The following is a 24,307-nucleotide window of genomic DNA, read 5'->3' as shown; positions in this document are numbered from 1 at the left end:
GTACTTGAGTTTTATTCCCGCCTAAAATCCAATGTCGTAAAACGCGCTACAGAATACAGAACGAAATTCTTATTGAAAAAAAAAGTTCCTAAAATGCTTTTTGAGGAGTTTCGATAATATAGAGGCCATTTTACAGAATATTGACATCAGGGCTTTTTTTCCTTCTTTGGGTCGCCGAAAATCGGCCTTTTTCCCTCAGATTTTTTTCCCCTCAGCAGGTAAATTTTTCCCCTGACTTCATTTTTTTCCCCCCAAAAAAAAAAAAAAATTTTTTTTTTTTTTTTTTAGAACTTTAAATACATAAGTTAACCTGACCCAGTGTAGAAAATATAACATATTGCATAATTAAATTATCTGTTGCCTTAATTTTGTTTTAAAAACAGCAAAATATGTTGAATTGATTATTTAAGACTTTCCTTATTTTCCCCAAAATCCGGCGTTTCGCGTGATTTTTTTCCCCCGAAATCCGGCATTTTGCGCGATTTTTTTCCCCTCAAAAAAGGCCAGGCCCTTTCCCCAAAATCAGATAAAAAACCCTGCTATATCAAAGGTCAAGGTCACGGTGACCTGAAATAGTAAAATGGTTTCTGGATGATAAATCAAGAACGCTTATGCCTAGGATCATGAAACTTCATAGGTACATTGATCATGACTCGCAGATGACCCCTTTCGATTTTGAGGTCCCTAGGTCAAAGGTCAAGTTCACGGTGACCCGAAATAGTAAAATGGTTTCCGGATGATAACTGAAGAACGCTTATTCCTAGGATCATGAAACGTGATAGGTAGATACTAAGATCATGACTCGCAGATGACCCCTATTGATTTTCAGGTCACTAGGTCAAAGGTCAAGGTTACGGTGACCTGAAATAGTAAAATGGTTTCCGGATGATAACTCAAGAATGCTTATGGCTAGGATCATGAAACTTCATAGGTACATTGATCATGACTGGCATATGACCCCTATCGATTTTGAGGTCACTAGGTCAAAGGTAAAGGTCACAGTGACAAAAAACATATTCACACAATGGCTGTCACTACAACGGAGAGCCCATATGGGGGGCATGCATGTTTTACAAACAGCCCTTGTTTCAAACTATGAATTTTTGTCAATATTCGTTGTTGAAAAGTCACACCATACTTTTGGGGGGGGTGTGGGGGCAAATTTATGATACTGCTGCCTGTGTTATCAGCAATTTATCGGTAAATTATTGAATTTATAAGGCATTCACACCATGGTGTTTTATGATATGGGTCACTAATTGCTATTAATAGATGTGTCGCACTGAAATAAAAGCGGGCTGCGACCCAATCAAATCCAAAGATAATGTGTATTATACAACCAGAGGTAAAAAGACCTGTCAAAACCCATGATTGTGTTTACAAATTTAATGCTTATTGATACATTGATGTTTCACATAAATTCATTTTCATTTTTGACTGATTTACAGTAAATATTTTGTACATATTGCATCATAAGTAAATTGGCGATTGGTCCTTATCCTTATCCTTATCCTTGGTCCTTATGCCTTCCCGTTTGCTAATTTTCATCTCGTTTATTGATGGCAGCTTTCATCAAAACAATGACCTATATAGGAAAGTCGTCTGCACTTTACGGGAACTGTGACTTGTACATGTACGTATAACTTGTTTAGAAGTATCTTTGCATACAAATAGATTATTCGATGATAAATTTTAGATTTGAATAATTGGCCGATTTTCGAAGATTCAAATATTCGGATATTAGGTCCCATCCCTAGTAATTATTCATCAAAAGTGTTTTTTATTCCCCCCTTCGAAGAAGAGGGGGTATATTGCTTTGCACATGTCGGTTGGTCGGTCTGTTGGTCCGTCCACCAGGTGGTTTTTGGATGATAACTCAAGAACTCTTGGGCCTAGGATCATGAAACTTTATAGGTAGATTGATCATGACTCGCAGATGATCCCTATTGTTTTTGAGGTCACTAGGTCAAAGGTCAAGGTCACGGTGAACCAAAATGGTAAAATGGTTATTGGATGATAACTCAAGAACAACAGGGCGAACTCTAAACAATATAACTGAAGCAACTGGTCTGTAATCCTAAATCTATAATGATCAGTCCAATGAAACATCATCATTTGAGTAAAATAAAGTGGATCAGTAAAACTTTTATCAGAATATGGGATGTTTTTGTATATTTTGTATATTAAATATTGTGTTAATGTTTAATTTTGTTGATTAATATAAATATAAGCAGGATAGGGGAGGTAATACACTATTATATCTTTCTTATACACAGGGGTAATAAATGCAATAAGTTTAAATTTCATGTTTAATAAATAGAGGATATTTGTTAATGTCAGTGTGAGATCATTTGTTATCTTTTTCATTGTCCCTTGACATATTGCTTTTATATTTTGCATACTTGTTAACCAACATCACCCCAATCTATAAACAAGAGCATACAACTCTATCAAGCATTTTGTCATAATTATTGCTCCTTTTTTTACTTTGAATATGCATATTATTGATAAATCTATGTTAATGTTTGCGTACTACCCCAAATATTTCCTTTATCCTTTGACATATTGCTTTTATATGTTGCATACTTGTTTACCAACATACCCCAACCTATAAACAAGAGCAAACCACTGTATCAAGCATTTTAAAATAATTTTTGCCCCTTTTACACTTAGATAATTGAACATTTTGCTTAAATTGCCATAACTTCTTTATTTATGATCACATTTTATTATTACTTTGACAAAACAACACTTACCTGAATACCACAATGGATTCCACCCAAACATTACCCCACGCCCCTACCAGAGTCCCTCCCCCCCCAACCTCACCCCCCCCCCAAAAAAAAAATGTTTTTTGTTGTTTAAATCATGTAATAAATTACCACACCCCACATTATATCCCCTCTCACCCCCAACCCCCCTACCCCCCAACCCCCCCCAATTTCTTTTTAAAAACATCTAATAAATTACCACACCCCATATTATTACCCCCTCTCACTCCCCCCTGACCGCCCTACCCCCCAAACCCCCACCCCCCAAAAAACAAATATTTTTTTAAACATCATGTAATAAATTACCACAACCCACATTATACCCCCCCTCTCGCCCCCACCCCCTTACCCCCCCCCCCCCCCCCCCCACGCCCCCCATTTTTTTTTAACATCTAATAAATAACCACACCCCAAAATACCCCCCTCTAACTCCCTGCCACCCTCCACCCCCCAATTTTTTTTTAAACATCTAATAAATTACCACACTCCACATTATACCCCCCTCTTACCCCCCCTACCCCCCCAATTTTTTTTTCCTTTTTTTATTTTTTAAAAAAATCATCTAATAAATTATTAAATATGAACAATTTCCCCATGATGGCTTACGTTATACTGTCAAGCACTCGAATAGTCGAGTGGGCTGTCATCTGACAGCTCTTGTTAGGTCACAAGGTCAAAGGTCAAGGTCACAGTGACTCGAAATAGTAAAATGGTTTCCGGATGATAACTCAAGAATGCTAACCCTTAGGATCATGAAACTTCATAGGTACATTGACCATGACTGGCAGATGACCCCTATTGATTTTCAGGTCAATAGGTTAAAGGTTAAGGTCACAGTGACTCGAAATAATACAATGGTTGATAACTTACATTAGGTCAAAGGTCAAGGTCACAGTGACAAAAAACCGTACTCACACAATGGCTGCCACTACAACTGACAGCCCATATGGGGGGCATGCATGTTTTACAAACAGCCCTTGTTTTGAATATACAGTTTTATATATGACTTATTATTTATTAAAGATCTTTGCTAAAAGAATATACAAACAAAACTTAATATCTCGGCCGATATAACTGATTTATATGGTTATCATTATAGTATTCAGATATTACATACTGATATCCATATACAAATTCTGGCATTCATTTATTTTCATTGTCTTGACACTTTCTTCCAACAAATAACCACTTACTGTTAGATCAGCAATATTCGGACTGGTAAACTCTATCTAAAACCATGGAAAAGCCTAACCCCATTATTGCAGTTTATGGTTTATGTATAAATATGTGAAGTACATGTATGATTATAAAATTAAGAAATTTAGAAGCACAAGATAATGTATCACTTGTGACCAACTCAATAGCTTTACAATCATTTTGCAAAATAGAAATGTCCATGGGGTATAAAATTTAACTTAGATTTATTGGAATGTGAAATACATTTTTAAAAGCTTAATAACAGATCTATTAACATATTTCTCTCTGACAATACTAATGGCACAACATTGACATTGCTTTTTTGATGATTTGAATTGATAACACTCTTAAATAATTATAATGGACATGCTATGCCTTAAAAATGTTCTTTGGTCCAATTATGACATTTACAAATTATTCAGTACCCTTGCTTCAATAGCTCCTATAATCAGATTACCCTACCCATTGAAAACCTTAACATTGAAATATATAAATTAGATATAATCGCTCCGCAAATTTCTTTGTGTGAGTGTAGTGTCAGGCAATTTGAAAAAGATCTATAATCAATTGAATTTCTTTTTCATATCATACCTGCCAAATCACTTGAAGCCTAGACTAGTAATCGCTGCAATATGAGAACCATAGCTGAAACTTCCAATTTAAAATCCACTGGTGATCAGCAATTTAACGAACTTGTTTGCAAATTTGGCCATTTTTGAGGAGGGCATATATTAGTCAAACCTTCCCTCTAATCCTGAGTTCTTGTGTGTGTATGTGTGTGAGTATTCTGTATGAAATTAGTATCATCTCTGTAATTTGTGCATTCCTAGAAGGATTTCAATGTCATATCATATATTATATTTGCCTGACTACAGTACAGACACTGTGTACTTAAACAAAAAAGCCCGTCAGCAGTGTTCACTTTTCTCGATGGGTGACACTTTCCGGGGGATGGACACGATACTTACCGCGTTGTTTGGCCGTATTTCACCTTGTTTCGCAATGAAAAGGAGTCGGCAACATGGGAATCGGAAATATGCATTCCGCAAACTAGGATACATTGTAAATAACAAAAATAATAAATATTCGGCTGATGGAGAAATGGCAAAAAATGACTTAGCAAACTGGAAATCTGAAATTCAAAATTCAGCAATCCGGTACAAAGATAGCGACGATCACAGCTTCATTGCTTTATTTGTCTGTTTCACCGATTTTAGATTTTTAACTGCGTAGAGGTTAAACCACTTTCGACAGCTAATTGGTGTTTATCTGTTGTGTAATGTCAATAAAGTTGTGAAAACTAAAGAGTCAGAGTTTATTACATGTATTCCCTATCAGAGCAGTATATGTAGAAAAATAAATGAAATTATGCAGATGATTTATGTACATGCTAACGCAGTGTAACTGTTAACAGATATTCATTTTAATTTTTACCCGTTATCAGAAAGTCCCCAGGAAGCCCTTTTTTGACATACTTTGTATGACACAATAAATCATTTTTTGTACATGATCGTATTGCATTTCATCTAAATTTAAATTTGCTCTTCCAATGAAAGTTGTGTCCCATAATGCATTGTACTCTTTACACTTCTGATAAATGACGTAGGCCTCAGATTTTGGTCCTTGTTCAAAACATGCCCCCGGGGTTAATTTTGGCCATGCCCCATTACCCAGGTGAGTGATAAAGGGCATTTTTCGAATCTTGTCTCAAACATTTCATAACTATAACAATGTTTCTTTATAAATTTCTGCTTGAAAAGAGAGAATATGTATTGCTTAAATAAGGTTTATAGTAAATTGAAAACAGCGTTATTACATGTTTACCCCTTTAAGCTACTGTAATCCTTTAGTTCAGAAACATTTCAAACAGCTTTATGGGGAACAAAATAATGTTTCTATGGTCCAACCAGTTTCTATAATGTTTTAAAATTGTTCAATATTCCCCACAGGATTTTGAAAAGCTCAGCATTAATTAATGAGATATTTGACACCTAAAGAAGACTCCTTTGTGTGAAATAGACATGCTCAAATATCCACAAACATTTTTTATGATCCCCCAAAATTTATTATGGGGATAGCATATAGTCACCGCTTCGTCTGTCCGTCCGTGTGTCCGTGTCCGTCCGTGCACAATTTTTGTCCGGGTTATTTCTCAGCAACTAATGACTGGAATTCAATAAAACTTTATGGGAAGCTTCACTACCAAGAGGAGATGTGCCTATTATCAGCGGGTTCTGGTCGGATGATTTTTCACAGAGTTATGGCCCTTTAAAATTTTCCATAAACTGTACATATAGTGCAATTCTTGTCCGGGCTATTTCTCAGCAACTAATGACCAGAATTCAATGAAACTTTATGGGAAGCTTCACTACCAAGAGGAGATGTGCATATTATCAGCGGGTTCTGGTCTGATGATTTATGACAGAGTTATGGCCCTTTGAAATTTTCCAGAAACTACATATAGCGCAATTCTTGTCCGGGCTATTTCTCAGCAACTACATGTAATGACCGGAATTCAATGAAACTTTATGGGAAGCTTCACTACCAAGAGGAGATGTGCATATTATCAGCGGGTTCTGGTTGGATGATTTTTCACAGAGTTATGGCCCTTTGAAATTTTGTATAAAACAATTATTGTCCCCCCAACTACTGTGCCCTCAAGACGTATCCTTTTATCTGAATATATAGTGCAATATTGTGACAAAAAAAAACTTTGGGGAGCATTGATCACCGGTCTCCGACGGTTTCTTGTTTTATTATGTTTCCTTTAATCTGAATAATTTTCAATATGATATTTAAGCAAATTAGCCAATGGTTTATTTGACCCATTCCAATAAGAATTGGAAACTTATCAACATTTGATTTGTATAACTTTATGTGCAATTTGCATGTCAGATTTGTGTGAATTAGTAGTTTTGATACTGCAATTGTTGAATTACTGTAATTTAAATCATACTCACAAAACCTTAAAATCAATGCTATTAAGTTTCTATATATGAAGAAGACGACGCAGAAGAAGAGGACAAAGATGCATTCTACGACACCCTTCAAAGTGTTTTAGAGGACATCCCCCAACACGACGTGCTGATGTTGCTCGGCGACTTCAGTGCTAAGGATTGCTGCGACAACAAAGACAGAGAGAGGACCATGGGAAGACACGGAGTGGGTGTAATCACCGACAACAGGGAGAGACTAATCAACTTCTGCCAACAGAACGACTTGGTCATAGGAGGGACCCTGTTCGTGCACAAGGAGATCCACAAACTTACATGGACATCACCAGACGGCAGGACCCAGAACCAGATCGACCACATCATCATCACCTACACAAGGTTAATATATCGTGTTCAATAAATTCAACAAATTGAGCAACTTTATTCATTGAAATTTTGTATTATGATCATGCTTATGAATTCATGTTGGGTAGGTTGCTGAATACATGGTGAATTTAAAGAGTATAAATCATAGTACACAAATGGTTTGCTTTCTATAAATTTAGATTGATATATGCATGCTATCGTAATGGCACTGTCCATTGAACATTGTGTGGGTCTGGCCAAAGCGCAAGTCAAGTTTACTGATGTAGAAATATTTGTTCCTCTCAATACCTTAAATATGTGCAATCTGTACGATCCATTTAAGATGGCGTCATAGTGATAGTATATAATAGCTTTTGAACATTATAATTTCACATTTGCAGATATTTAATTAATTTGAATTACTAATAGATTTTAACTTGCATACAACTGTCGTGTGTTGAAGGGTGCTCCCAAAAATATGAAAAGTATCAGGATAGTGTTCTCCATTCCTCCATTACATAATGCGAGGAAGAAAAAAGCTGTAAACAAAATATGGCTAAAAAATAACAACATGTAGGACTTTCTCAACGCTTTTTAAGTTTTTAATACAAGCTGCATTGAATTTATAGACATATGCAGGGCTTTTTTTCCTGATTTTGTGAAGCGGCCCTGGCCGCCTCACTTTGTGAAAAATTGAGACGCAAACTTTTCAAAATTGCAAAAGAATGAGATGCAAACTTCTGAAAATTGTGAAAAAACAAGTTGCAACTTGTACAAATTGTGAAATTCAGTTAATTAAGAATTAGTATAGTAAAAGCATGTTTAATACATGTACTTGCCTAATATTGAAATGTCTTTAAGTATAAATGCATAAATCATATTTTCATTGTCTTGACACTTTCTTTTAACAAATAACCACTTACAATTAGATCAACAATAGATCTTAAACCAAAGAAAAGCCTGACCCCTGTCAATATCTTGACTTGCGCAATCAACTTGTGTAAGAAATGTCAACCATTTTTATTTTTTTCAGATTTTACAATGCATAAACACATACACTGTTTGAACATTTCTTCGCACCATGAAAATGCATTTAAATCAATGTTCATATAAATGGACAACAGTTATACTTTAGTTTAACCAATATTTACAATTGTAAATGGATAATATACAGAATAACAAGTCTCGCTCTCGGTTATCAATACATAAATCAATTGTGCTTTCATCAAAATTTCAAATGACTTTTCTTATAATTTAATCCATGTTCGTTTTAAAAGTGCATTGTAAAAGAACCTTCTGTAGAAATCTTTTGTTTCTTTATTGAAATCCCAAATTGCAATAAATCGGGAATATTTGATGTTTTAAAAAATCTATTTAACATATAGCAACACTTTTTAATTGTTTAATGGTCAGGTAGTGTGTTGTGTGTCGTGCGGCCTAAACATTTGCATTGTTAACACACTAGAGGCCACATTTATTGCTTGATCTCCATTAAATTTGGTTAGAAGATTTGTCCTAATGATATCTTGGACGAGCTTGAAAATGGTTCTGGTTGGTTAAAAAACATGGCCGCCATGGGGCGGGGCATTTTACCTTATATGGCTTTATTAGAACCTTGTTAATACTCTAGACGTGACATTTATTTGCCGATCATCACTAAACTTGAACAGAAGGTTTGTCCAAATGATCATATATTGGACAAGTTTAAAAATAGTTCCGTTGGCTTGCAAAACATGGCTGCCAGGGGGTGGGGTAGTTTTCCATTATATGACTTTAGTTAAACCTTGTTGACAAACTAGAGGCCTAATTAATTTTTAGATTTTCATAAAACTAAGTCAGAATATTTGTTGAAATGATATCTTGGTCGAGTTTGAAATCGTTCCGATTGGTTGAAAAACATGGCCGCCATGGGGTGGAGCATTTTTCCTTATAATTGTTTTGGTAAAAACTACACTCTTAAAGTCACATGTTTGGTCCATTCTTCATAAAACTAGGTCAGACCGTTTATGTTAATAATATCTTGGATGATTTCAAAAATGATTCCGGTCTAGTGAAAAACATGACCACAGCGGGTCGGCAATTTATCCTTATATGTCTATAGTAAAAGCTTGTTAGCTTTTTTAAAATTACATTTATAGTTCACTCTTCTGAAACTTGGTCAGAACATTATTTTGTTCTAATGATATTTTGGGCTGCACAGAATGTGTCAGTTCCTTTGTATCTCAGGTTAGCGAATTTGGGCCTTTCAGGCCTTCTTGCAGTCTTCACACTAACTATAAGCCCGCCAGCCCGGGACTGATGAAATGTTATTCCCCCTCCTTTAAATTAATAATTTATATTAATTTTATTGACCCCAGCTTTATTATACTATGTGTATATGTTAAAATGTTTCGTTTTGTGCAGTGCTGTACCGTTTTGGCAATAGGTTCCTTGCCATAAATAAATGACCACGAAGGTGTGTATGATAGAATTAATTAAGTGCAATACTGTTTCACTTCTTTATATTATATAGTCGGGCTATTGCATTTTTGGTCTGTTTCAGATAAAGCTTCATAATTCTGGCTAGTGGTTAAAACATATTTCTGTGAATACTGTTCTTGTTTGTTATATTCTGTGAGACTTTCAGTACGTTTGAGTATTTTAAATGAGAATTATTTGATTGGCAATTATTTGTTTTTATAATAATATTGATTTTATTAATTATTAATCAGATATTGGTCCTTCATTTTTATCTTAATTGGTGTAAATATTGTTTAAATAAGTTGCTTTACATAGTAATTGAATTAATGTCACTTTCAAATGACTTTGCAGCTTTAAATTCCAATTTAAAAAAGAAATTGTATCATACAAAAAGCAGCCATTCGTGTGTAAGTGTATGCATCATAAGTTCTTCAATAGGTCTTCCATACAACGCAAATGGGGCTTCTTTGTTCCTGTCATTGAGAAACAAAGATTAACGTACTTTGGGAAGAGTAATGTTACGCCTTAAATAAATATCCCTCCCCAGTGAATTCCGTTCAGCTAAATGGTCTTGCAAGGCTGATATTTTGTGTTTATGTTGGTTTGTATTGTGCTGTTTTGTACTGTTTGGGCAATCGGTCACTTGCCTTAATTAAAGGACCAACTAATTGTTTTTAATGAGAATTCAATACTGCTCCAGCAGCTGGAGTTTCACTTCTTTATATTGAAACTCAATAGAAGATTTATAATACCTATTGAAAGGTTACTAAAATGAAAATAACTTTCAAATTACAAATAATTTTGTTTGTATGCCCCCAGTAAGGTGGAATATGTCAGTTTCACTGTTCATCCATCTGTTTTGAATCCGTTTCAAACTCTCTCAGACATTGACCTTATTTTTGGTGTGTGGCAGTCTTGGGTGTACCTTCATGTTGGAAGTCTAATCTCACTATCTACTTCGAGGACATCAAGGACCGGTTCAGATAACAGACTCTAGAGTGTCTAAATTAAATCTTGGGCTTTTTATCAATCAATTAATACATAGATTTAAACACACCAGTATAAATATATGTTGGGTGCTTCAGCAAAACAGTTGCTCTATTAAGTTTTCAAGTTAAGAAAAAAAAACAGGATGGAATTTTCACCTTTAGAATTGTCATTTAAGCGTACAAAATTCACACATGAGTTCCCTTATGATTGAAAATATCATATTTCTGTGAGGCTTGTTATTATGGTCAGTCAATTTCTGCTGTTATTTGTTGACTGGGAATGTTCATGTGGGCGTGTGTATACAAGAGCTTACTGTGTTTGAGTCAGGTTAGTTGGAACTTAATTCCAAGATGGCGTCGTAAACATGTACATGTATATGTATTGCCCATGCTGTCCAAACTGACCAAGCCCAACAGGTCAATGGCTTTATATAGATGTATATTATTCAAATGAATTAAAAGATCTTCATCCTTGAAACAAAACATAGCTTTAATATTTACCTTCTGATTATTCTCTACACAATTTGTTCAAACCATGCCCTTGCGGTCAAAACTGGCCGCGCTTCGGTGGTCTCATGATTAATAAAGACCTACAACAAATTGGTATGTTCTGGTCCCTATATTTGGTATGTCTTATTGTGTAAGTCTTGAACAAAGTTGTTGAGGTCAAAATTGGTTACACTGCAAGTATCGCATGATTTCATTTTGTATAGCCTTATTAAGCATAATAATTTTCAAAACCTTCTTTGAAACTGCATTGTCTAATGCTTTGACATTTTGTATATTACATCAGATAGGATTCCTCTAAAGATATTGTTACAGTTATTACTCCATGTTGCAGTTGTTAAATTGCCAAATTTTGACACATCCCATCACACAGGCAAATGATCAAGGGCATTCTTCTCTTGTCTTAACCATTTAATCAATTGAACATTGTTTTCAATGATAAATTTCTGCTTGAAAAAAGGTAATATGCATTGCTTAAACAGAGGGGTTAATCACGTGATCATCAAGATGGCGACGTCCACGCTGAGACTGTTATTTATCGCCGTTTTATACCCTATATTACTCTTGTTTAATTTTTTTCAACCAGGCTCACTTTTTCAGCCATATCAGTTATTCCTTTCCCTGATAGACTTCGTATCTGATCTGCCACTTCAGGCCAATACCAGTCATGCTGTTCTGATAACAGTGACTCCATATACAGCTGATAAGCCTGACTACACCATCTCAATAGGGTTATTGGGAAAATAATGGAAACATTCTCAACTGTTACACCTGTCTTGTTTAGGCTTAATTTTCACTTAGTTTCTTGCATTTCATATCATTTGTGTCTGTGTAAATATTGTATTCTAATAAATAATATGAACATATAACAAGTAATACAAGCGTATGCGAATGCAACAGGAAATGCAGTGAGAACCCCACCTTAAAATATTGAATTGTGTACTGAAACATTAGGTGATTAATCTTTTGATTTGTCGGCATTTTGTTTCATTTCAGACTCCATGCAGTTTAACGATCATAATCTCTGTGCTTTACTACCCAAACTCGTTAGTTTCTGGACACATGTGCTAAGTTTCTGGACACATGTGCTACTGAAAATAGCCACAGCGATAGTGTTTTATGGCCCAAACAAGCTCACAGTGTCTAGGACCCGTATTTTGTATCCCTAAATGTTAGATAAGCACGTGCACTAATAATTATTATGGTGGTAAGTACAAAAGGCTTACAGGAAACCGCCGACTGCGTCTTTGTTTTATTGCTCAATCAAACACCAAAAATCCAATATCCTGTGTATTACCAAACACAAACTTTAGATAAGCACATGTCGTCTGTCAAAACAAGTATTGTACATGTCCATTAACATCAAAGTAATTCTCGTATAAATGTAAACACTAAAGAAGCCACAATTTTTGCCAAATTGTCATGAAAGTTGGTCAACACATCGGTTTTATTGATATCTCGGACGAGTTCGAAAATGGTCCAGATCGGTGAAAAAACATGGCCGCCAGTGGGCAGGGCATTTTTCTCTATATGTATATAGTGAAAACATGTGAACACTCTAGAAGTCACACTTTTGGCCCAATTTTCATGAAATGTGGTCAGAAGATTTGTTTCCTTGATATGAGAGTTGAGTTCGAAAATGGTTCCAGTCAGTTGGGGGGGGGGGAGGGGGGGGGGGTCATAATATTTATTTTTTGTAAGCAAAGTTTGATGTTTGGTAAGGGGGGTCAACTCAAAATAGGTCACCAGGTCAAATCTTAAACAAAATATAGTCACTCCATATGCCAGAGTTTTGGTTCAATAAGGATGAAACTTGACCAGGATGTTTGTCTGGACAATATCTAGGTCAAGTTTGATGTTTGGTAAAGATTGAATGAACCGACTCCTCTCAGGTTAGCAAACTAGGGCCATCTTGGCCCTCTTGTTTATACGTTAGCTGTCCGTTATTATCTGTTGAAAATGCGTTAGGATCAGGACAACCGGACATAAACGAACATCAACTGGATACGTACAGGAGGTGTAACGCACGAGTTCAGAACAAACCGTAAACTAACGTATGAAGACTGAACATCAATCGGAGATCTCTGTCCGTTTTATCCGGTGGAAGATGATTTTATGTGCATTTCTCGTCTGTTACTTCAGTGTGACTGGGCCTTTACACACCTGCCAAATCAATGGAGGCCTTGGACTAGTTGAAATGACTGTAATATGAGACCCATACCTGAAATTTTGTATATAGAATTCACTGATGATCGTCAATTAAAGGGACTTGTGCACACATTTTTGCCTGTTCAGGCCCATGAAGGAGGGAATATATAAGTAAAACTCAGTCATTATATTCCTGTGTTCGTGTGTGTGTGTGTTTGAGAGAATTATTTCTGAATTTGGTATCAGCTCTGTAGCTTACATACCTTCGAGGATTTTAATGTCACTTCATATTATATATTTCCCATGACCTGAGACAATGTGTTGCAAAACACTTCAATAATATGGGTTAAAGTTTAAGGTCATGGTTTAAGGTCATACATTTTTGTTTCTGATTTATAGCATAAACCTGCTTGAAAACATTTTCATTTTAATAAGTTTTATTATTTTAATGACCAGACCATGTGTGGCTTACACATCCTGTGATTCATAAAACATATGATGTCATCTTGCTTGGTCATCAGTCAAGCAAACAAAACCTAAACCATGTAAAAGAAGAATATCGCATTTGTATGTATTGACCTTGCTGTCCAAACTGACCAAGCCAAACAGGTCAATTGCTTTATATAGACGTATATTATTTATATAAATTAAAAGATCTTCATCCTTGAAACAAAACATAGCTTTGATATTTATCGTCTTATTGTCCTCTACAAAGTTTTTTCAAACCATGCCCTTGCGGTCGAAACTGGGCGCGCCTCAGTGATCTCATGATTGATAAAGACCTACAACTTTACAAAATGTTAAGTTCTGGTTGCTATATTGTATTTGGTATGTCACATTGTGTAAGTCTTGAACAAAGTTGTTTAGGTCAAAATTGGTTATGCTGCAAGTATCACACAATTTGTATAGGATTAATAAGCATAATGATTGTTATGCCCCCGGATTGAATGATTGGGGGTATATTGTTTTTGGCCTGTCTGTCTGTCTGTCATTCTGTCTGTCATCAAAACTTTAACCTAAAACTTTAACCTTGGCAGTTTTGAAGATAGCAACTTGATACTTGGCATGCGTGTGTATCTCATGGAGCAGCAGATTTTGAGTGGTGAAAGGTCAAGGTCATTCTTCAATGTCAACGGTTAAATATATGGCTTCAAAGTGGCACAATAGGGGGCATTGTGTTTCTGACAAACACATCTCTTGTTAAAACCTTCTTTTAAACTGCAATGTCTACAGCTTTGACATTTGGTATATGACATCAGATAGTAATCCTCTAAAGATATTGTTACAGTTATTACTCCATGTTGCAGTTGTTAAATTTCCAAATTTTGACACACCCCATCACACAGGGGAGTGATCAAGGACATTCTTGGTTCTCTTGTCTCAACCATTTAATCAATTGAATATTGTTTTCAACGATAAAGTTCTGCTTGAAAAGATGTAATATGTATTGCTTAAATAGTGTCTATATTGAGAGGGAAATAATATCCTTATGCTACTGCAATCCTTTCAGTTGACGAAAAATGCAAATAAAATTATAGGAAAGAAAGTACAATGTACAGGTTCTATGGCCCAACAAGTTTAAATGATGTTTGAAAGCGATTCAATACACATGAAAAGATTTCAAATAGCTGAGCAAATAATATTTTCCTCTCCCGCAAATTCCTTTGTTTGAAATAGAAATGTTCAAATAACAGTAAACCTTGGTATACAAGGATATGCGTAAGTCAACAGTAGTTGAAGTATTTTCAATAAGAAAATTTGCCAATAATTATTGTCTTCTTAAACCACTCAAATAAGAAATGTAACCTTTTCAACGTAATATTGTTTCTTGTTGAGCGATTTGCAAATCATATTGTTGTGAAAATTGAATTGTTTTGACAAAGAAATTCTTGAACTGCATCTTATTGAAATTCATAATTATAACAAGATGTGTTTGTGCAACACAATGTCCCCCTATATGATGTTTGACCTTGTAGAATGACCTTGACCCTTCACCACGCAAAATGTGCAGCTCCATGAGATACACATGCATTTCAAATATAAAATTGCTAGCTTCAATATTGCAGAAGTGACATTACATGAGCAATTTTGACCCATATATTTGACCTTGAAGGATGATCTTGACCTTTCACCACTAAAAATGTGCAGCTCCATGAGATACACATGCATGCCAAATATCAAGTTGCTATCTTCAATATTGCAAAAGTATTCATAAAATTAGCGATTTGGGCCACATATATTTGACCTCTGACCTTGAAGGATGACCTTGACCTTGACCTTTCACCACTCAAAATGTGCAGCTCCATGAGATACACATGCATGCCAAATATCAAGTTGCTATCTTTAATATTGCAAAAGAACTCATAAAATGAGCGATTTTGGCAACATATATTTGACATCTGACCTTGAAGGATGATCTTGACCTTTCACCACTCAAAATGTGCAGCTCCATGAGATACACATGCATGCCAAATATCAAGTTGCTATGTTGAATATTGAAATACTGCAAAAGTGTACATTAAATGAGCGATTTTGACACATATATTTGACCTTTGACCTTGAAGGATGACCTTGACATTTCACCACTCAAAATGTGCAGCTCCATGAGATACATATGCATGCCAAATATAAAGTTGCTATCTTCAATATTGCAAAAGTTATTGCAAATGTTAAAGTTGGCACAAACCAACCAACCAACCAACTGACCAACCAACCAACAGACCAACCAACAGACCAACAGACAGGGCAAAAACAATATGTCCCCCACTACTATAGTGGGGGACATAAAAACTTTACAATCAACTCAACGCTGTTAATTGCTTAAAATATTGTCCTTTTAAAGACTGTTCTGTTGGAAAACCTTTAATAGTGCCTGCAGGATATTGAGAGAATGCTTTTACCTAAACCACACAAATCGCTATGACATTTTTTGTGAGAACAATAATGCTCCGATAACTTTTGAGGGCAACAGGTCAAAGGTCAAGGTCGCTCGAGATTGTCACATTAAATTTTTCTCAGCATATCTTGAGAAGTTTTCGAGAATTTATAAAAACAGCACTTCTTGAAATATTGATCGCTAAAAACATGCATAAAACGTAAGTGTGAGGAGGGATAAATTGTGTATGAAAAAGTGGTTTCTTTGATTCCAAATGCAGCACCTTATTTTGAGTATTTAGGAATGTTGTTGCTGTTTTAACGTTTGTTTTTACAGAGTTGACCAGATGTGATGTGTCTTAAACAAAATTGAAGGTTAACAGTCAAATTTATGTCATAATCACTGAGACTTTCAATAGGTTTGAGTACATTTTAAATGAGCAATGTTTACTTGGCATTAAATAGGTTTTCAAATATATAGTCTACCTAAATTGTTACTTCATTACGGTCCATAATTATCTTTCATATATTGATTAGTTTACAGTCCTTCCTAACATTATAATGTTTTGCCGGCCAGGAAGTCCTATAATCATGCAACCATTGCCGACCGGGACTGATCATTTCAACCGCAAAAATGGAAAGTGATGATTATAAACAAAAATAATATTTTTAATCAATATTTTAATATTATTATAATAATAAACAATTTAATATCGATATTCACTAATGCCACTGATAAATAAATCAACCTAACTATTCCTAATCTAATAATGTACTTTTGAGAGCTTCACTTTATTTATTCCATTAAGAGCAAGTTTGTAATTCAATTAAATAGATGTTTTTGTTTTTATTTATTATGCTCCCCTTCAAAGAAGTGGGGATATACTGTTTTGCACATGTCGGTCGGTTGGTCGCTCGGTCCGGCCGTTGGTCCGTCCACCAGATGACCACTATTGATTTTCAGGTCACTTGGTCAAAGGTCAAGGTCACAGTAGCTTAAAATAGTAAAATGGTTTCCGGATGATAACTCAAGAATGCTTACGCCTAGGATCATGAAACTAAATAGGTACATTGATCATGACTGGCAGATGACCCCTATTGATTTTCAGGTCACTAGGTCAAAGGTCAATGTCACAGTGACTCGAAATAGTAAAATGGTTTCCGGATGATAACTCAAGAATGCTTACGCCTAGGATCATAAATCTTCATAGGTACATTGATCATGACTGCCAAATGACCCCTAATGATTTTCAGGTCACTAGGTCAAAGGTCAAGGTCACAGTGACTCGAAATAGTAAAATGGTTTCCGGATGATAACTCAAGAACGCTTATGCCAAGGATCATGAAACTTCATAGGTACATTGATCATGACTGGCAGATGACCTCTATTAATTTTCAGACTGGAAACAGTAAAATTGTTTCCTGATGATAACTCAAGAATAATTAGGCCTAGGATCATGAAACCTCATAGGTACATTGATCCTGACTGGCAAATGACCCCTATTGATTTTCAGGTGACTAGGTCAAAGGTCAAGATCACAGTGACAAAAAACATATTCACACAATTGCTGCCACTACAACTTACAGCCCATATGGGGGGCATGCATGTTTTACAAACAGCCCTTGTTTATGTTAGGTAACTGTAACTCTTGTGTTGTTGTTGACAGTTTTGGGAATTTCACAATTACCTGTGTCAGTGTTCTTCCATGAATCTGTACTGTTGGGGACAGGGACCCTTTAAGGTTTAAAAAGTGGGGACAAAAGGGAAAATCTGTTGATACAGAAATATATTTGTAGCAGATTATAATTTTCACAAACTATTAATAACCTTTTACTTGCAATCTTAAACTTGATTGATTTCTTCTTACAGCCAGTCCACAAGATGTAACATTCTAATTCAAACTTGAACATTTTAAAAACATTTTAAAACTTTCAAACAATTGTCAACATATTGACAGAACTTTAAACAGATTAATGGTCATTGGACTCAGCATGGCGTGTCAAAATACCCGTTCGATAATTACATGTAGAATTACGGATAGTAAAGGCGTTTTCTTTTTTGTGGTTTATGCACAAACTGCATGTCATTTTGTTGTTGTCAAACAGTGACAAAGAAAATTCTTGAAGCCAATTTGCTTGGAATGTACGTTTAGGAGCAGACTTTTTGTCGTTATTGCTAAATGATGTTGAAACTTGGTAAGACTCTGTTGTGGTGTTTTAATTTTACTTGCCGGAGGAAAAAACTCAAAACAGATTTTGTTTTCTTTGGCCAGTTACTTTCCGCCATTTTGATAGGTGTGGACGTTTCTTTGAAATCTGATTAGTTTTATAATCTCAACTTACCAATGAAATAAAGTGTTATTAAAGTAAATAAACCATTGGCTGCGTAATGACGTCACGTCCAATGAAATAATTAGTTCTAGTTACGCATTCACTCGATTATTTTACCAACTTACAAAATGAATCGATTAGTTTTTATTCCTCATTCCTGTGCGCCCGCGGGCCCATAAACGGAAAACGGTGTGGACAAATTTTTTTTTGCGCCAATTACGCAAGGGCGCATCCACAACAGAACACTGCTGAGTGTTGCTTACAAATCAATCTGATAATACGGGAACCAAACGCATATGGTTGTCACTTTGAAAAGTGCTTATATAGTAATGACGTAGTGTTATTTTTATTGATGACACAGCAGCTGAATAAGTATTTATGTCTTTTATTTGTTGTATTCATGCGCTTCTTCAAAGAAGAGGGGTATACTCTTTTGCACATGGCGGTTGGTCGGTTCGTCTGTGGGTCGGTCCGTCCACCAAATGGATTCTGGATGATAACTCAAGAACACATTGGCCAAAGATCATGAAACTTCATAGGTACATTGATCATGACAGGCAGATGACCACTATTGATTTTCAGGTCACTAGGTCAAAGGTCAAGGTCACAGTGACTCGAAACAGTAAAATGGTTTCCGGATAACTCAAGACCGCATAGGCCTAGGATCATGAAACTTCATAGGGACATTGATCATGACTGGCAAATGACCCCTATTGATCTTCAGTTCACTGGGTCAAAGGTCACAGTGACATGAAGCAGTAAAATGGTTTCTAATGTATTCAAACAATGGCTGCCACTACAACTGACAGCCCATTTGAGTGGCATAGGTGTTTTACAAACAGCCCTTGTAAGATTAGAGCCATTCCCTGGCAATATAATACAAACAATGCTTTAAGAGATCTATCTTACAGTCAAATTTAAATAGTAATTTACTGAATAAGAAACAGATGAGATTTTAATAGCAAAAGGCTACTATTTGTTTTTTTTTAACTTGATTGTATAGAAAGCCTAAGGCTTATTATTAAAGCTCTCTAGTCTTTTTCCAGAATACAATCAGTACTTGTTGCCTTTGTGGCTGATCGTAAGAACACCCCAACAATACAATCAGTACTTGTTGCCTTTGTGGCTGATCGTAAGAACACTCCAACAATACAATCAGTACTTGGTGCCTTTGTGGCTGATCGTAAGAACACTCCAACAATACAATCAGTACTTGGTGCCTTTGTGGCTGATCGTAAGAACACCCCAACAATACAATCAGTACTTGGTGCCTTTGTGGTTGATCGTAAGAACACCCCAACAATACAATCAGTACCTGTTGCCTTTGTGGCTGATCGTAAGAACACTCCAACAATACAATCAGTACTTGTTGCCTTTGTGGCTGATCGTAAGAACACCTCAACAATACAATCAGTACTTGGTGCCTTTGTGGCTGATAGTAAGAACACCCCAACAATACAATCAGTACTTGGTGCCTTTGTGGCTGATCGTAAGAACACCCCAACAATACAATCAGTACTTGGTGCCTTTGTGGCTGATAGTAAGAACACCCCAACAATACAATCAGTACTTGGTGCCTTTGTGGCTGATAGTAAGAACACCCCAACAATACAATCAGTACTAGGTGCCTTTGTGGCTGATCGTAAGAACACCCCAACAATACAATCAATACTTGGTGCCTTTGTGGCTGATAGTAAGAACACCCCAACAATACAATCAGTACTTGGTGCCTTTGTGGCTGATCGTTAAAACACTCCAACAATACAATCAGTACTTGTTGCCTTTGTGGCTGATTGTAAGATCACTCCAACAATACAATCAGTACTTGGTGCCTTTGTGGCTGATCGTAAGAACACTCCAACAATACAATCAGTACTTGGTGCCTTTGTGACTGATCATAAGAACACTCCAACAATACAATCAGTACTTGGTGCCTTTGTGACTGATAGTAAGATCACTCCCACAAAAAAATGACAGGACAAGACCTCCAGCTTGCTCAGCAGACACCATATCCTCTGTCAACTTTCAGTGTCCAATTATATACAATCAGTACTTGTTGCCTTTGTGGCTGATCGTAAGAACACTCCAACAATACAATCAGTACTTGTTGCCTTTGTGGCTGATAGTAAGATCACTCCCACAAAAAAATGACAGGACAAGACCTCCAGCTTGCTGAGCAGACACCATATCCTTTGTCAACTTTCAGTGTTCAATTATATACAATCAGCACTTGTTGCCTTTGTGGCTGATCGTAAGAACACCCCAACAATTAAAATGACAGGACAGGAATTCCAGCTTGCTGAGCAGACACCATATCCTCTGTCAACTTTCAGTGTCCAATTATATACAATCAGTACTTGTTGCCTTTGTGGCTGATCGTAAGAACACCCCAACAATAGGGATCACACTCAGGACCTCCAGCCTGCTAAGCAGACACAATATCCTCTGTCAACTTTCAGTGTCCAATTATATACAATCAGTACTTGTTGCCTTTGTGGCTGATCGTAAGAACACCCCAACAATAGGGATCACACTCAGGACCTCCAGCTTACTAAGCAGACACAATATCCTCTGTCAACTTTTAGTGTCCAATTATATACAATCAGTACTTGTTGCCTTTGTGGCTGATCGTAAGAACACCCCAACAATAGGGATCACACTCAGGACCTCCAGCTTGCTAAGCAGACACAATATCCTCTGTCAACTTTCAGTGTCCAATTATATACAATCAGTACGTTTTGCCTTTGTGGCTGATCGTAAGAACACCCCAACAATAGGGATCACACTCAGGACCTCCAGCTTACTAAGCAGACACAATATCCTCTGTCAACTTTCAGTGTCCAATTATATACAATCAGTACTTGTTGCCTTTGTGGCTGATCGTAAGAACACCCTAACAATAGGGATCACACTCAGGACCTCCAGCTTGCTTAGCAGACACGATATCCTCTGTCAACTTTCAGTGTCCAATTATATACAATCAGTACTTGTTACCTTTGTGGCTGATCGTAAGAACACCCCAACGATAGGGATCACACTCAGGACCTCCAGCCTGCTAAGCAGGCACCATATCCTCTGTCAGCTTTCAGTTTCCAATTAAATAGACATCTTGTATTTTAACCAAATGCTCTTTATTTAATTATGTTTATATGTTTGATTCTAAAATATTTAATAAACATAGCTGGTTTTATTGGCAATTCAATTTTACAGTACTGCCCCTTTAATATTTTTATTTTTTTATTTTACAGTACTGTCCCTTTAATTATATTGGATTTTTTGACATCATTGTGTCATTTCTTCTAAATTACATCATCACACAAACTTTCACTGTTTTGGGCTACATACATAGGCCATCGGGTTTATAGTGTTAAACTTTATTAATATTTTCTCTCTGACGGGCGTTTCTAGTTTGATTTATTTTTTAGCAGTCACATAAACAACCATTATATATGCAATATGGATTTTTTTCACCCATTTTTGCTGCACATTTCTGTATTTGCACCATGATGATCTGAAATATCATCCGTATGAGGCTAAATATTTTAATATTTTTCTAAAAAGAAGGGAATAGTAGACATTTGTTCGTAACTTCATTTCATTGTTTGTCAAAAGTTGTAACTCTGTCGCTCTGGTCTCCTTCCTACCATTGAGTAATTAAATGGTAATTAAATTGAATAGGTTTTAATTCCCTTTTATTTTTGTTTAATTTGATTGCAATGCTATGAGGTTAAACTTTAATTACACGAATATAAATCATGAATATTGCCGGGCCAAGTGTGAGGTTGAGGGCTATAAAACCGGTTTCAACCCCTAATGCTTTGCATTGACCGTTCTAAGGTGGTGACCCCAGCTTTATTCTTCTATGTTATGTATGTTGTTTCGTATTGTGCTGTTTCGTACTGTTTGGGCAATTGGTCATGTGCACTTTCCTTAAATAAAGGACCAACTAATTGTTTATAATGAGAATGTACATGTAAGTGGAGTGAGCATTGTTATCATAATATTTCGGAAGACTTTCTTAAGAAGATACCTATATGTACTGTATGACTGGAACTTTGAAGGAGAGACCTTTGATACACAAGGTTTGTTGAATATCATGATTAAGAATATGAGCATGAAATAGAATGGTGTAGTTTTTTAATCTTTACTAAAGTTCTGTTGCAATAAAACATATAAAACGTATTACTATTAGTTGTCGCATTGGTATCAAGCAATTTATTAATATATATACAGTCCACTCTCGTTATCTCGAAGTCGGCGGGAACAAGAAAAAATATCGAGATAACGAGAGTTCGAGATATCTGATTCGGCGTTTTCAAAGAAAACAATGAGACGAAAATTTACCTTGTTTTTAGCATCTTAATACCTGCTAAGTGGTCTAACTAAAGCTGTCACCGTGTGGCATAATACTCTCTTCCTGATATATACGCGTTTTTACGAGGTAAGATTAATTTTGCTATTTAATTGCCTAAAATGACGTTTTAAGTATTACAAAATTGCATGAACACATGCGATTATAATATTTCTAAACTGTCGAGTAAACATCCGGTAATGTTGCTAGTTAAAGTAATGATGCAATTGACGTCCAATCAAGACGAGGGTTTTCCATCTGAACATGCGTAAATCACGTTCCGGAATACTGAATAGTACATGTACATTTTGTAGTTTGAAATATTCTTTCAATTTAGCCATGATAATGAGTTTTGGAGTTCAATGATAGAACAACATTCTGTAAATTTGCAACGGTTTATATACGCAAAAATATAACTCAATGCATTTTGGAATGTTGTTTGTAAAAATAAATAGTCTTTCGGCCTTTCGGCAGACTGTGTATTAATTGCAGTTAATATTGATAATAAAAAGTGACAGTTAAAGTGACAGGCGTTACTCAAGTGTTAATCGCTAACGACATTATACACGTGTGATCAGTGATGCAATTAACGGATCAATTTCCCACCGCACAGTATTGGGAGCAGCCGGGCAAAGCGGGACGGTGAAGTATCAAAGAAAAATGTTCTCACCTTTTGCCGACTCTGAGACAATTATTCGCACTTTGAGATAAACCACAGTAAATACATGTAAAATCGGGACTGGGGACACAATTTTATATCGACATATCGAATTATTCGACATAAGGAAAATTGAGATAAGCGATGTTTATTTATATAGACAAAGAAGGGAAAAAATGGGACATTGAGCTTACTCCGACATATCTAGAATATCGAGATATCCGATGTCGAGATAACGAGAGTGGACCTCAAAGTAGAAAACAGACAAATGCTGACAGGTTTTTTTACATTTAAATTTCCTCAAATCTTAAATTGTATTGTTCACTACGAACAAGTAGGCTGTGTTTAATGTGTACCTTTAAGAGCTGTTAATGATAATGGAATACAATTGACTGACTTCATCTCATTCAAGTCCCTTTATTATTCAACTTTCAAGATTCAATATCACATTAATGTAAACGTTTAGGAATTCGTTGGTATGAAATTTCGTGGTTTAATGAAAAACAACTAATTCGTTGACACGTAATTTCGTGGATTTCAAATTTTCGGGGAAGACTGACCGTCATAATAATTATACTTTTATTAAAACAACCAGAGTAATAACGAAGCATAATCTGCTAATCTGTGTTGACAGCAAGACTTGAGGTTATAATGTGCACTGAAGCATGAAAGTTGCCGATAATTGTCGATAAGAGCGATAAAGCGGTGCACTTTATGCGGGT

At 35.9% G+C, this 24,307-nt stretch overlaps 1 protein-coding gene across 1 annotated transcript in view; it reads right to left on the bottom strand.

The window, feature by feature from the left end:
• LOC127875434 (uncharacterized) overlaps positions 1-24,307 on the bottom strand; it is a 666,243-nt gene that overhangs the window by 484,193 nt on the left and 157,743 nt on the right. The gene's annotated exons all lie outside the window — the stretch shown is intronic.

This window comes from Dreissena polymorpha, chromosome 1 (assembly GCF_020536995.1).
Source record: "Dreissena polymorpha isolate Duluth1 chromosome 1, UMN_Dpol_1.0, whole genome shotgun sequence".
NCBI lineage: Eukaryota > Metazoa > Mollusca > Bivalvia > Myida > Dreissenidae > Dreissena > Dreissena polymorpha.
Note: the sequence above shows the minus strand (reverse complement) of the source record. Positions and strands in the feature narration are given on the sequence as shown.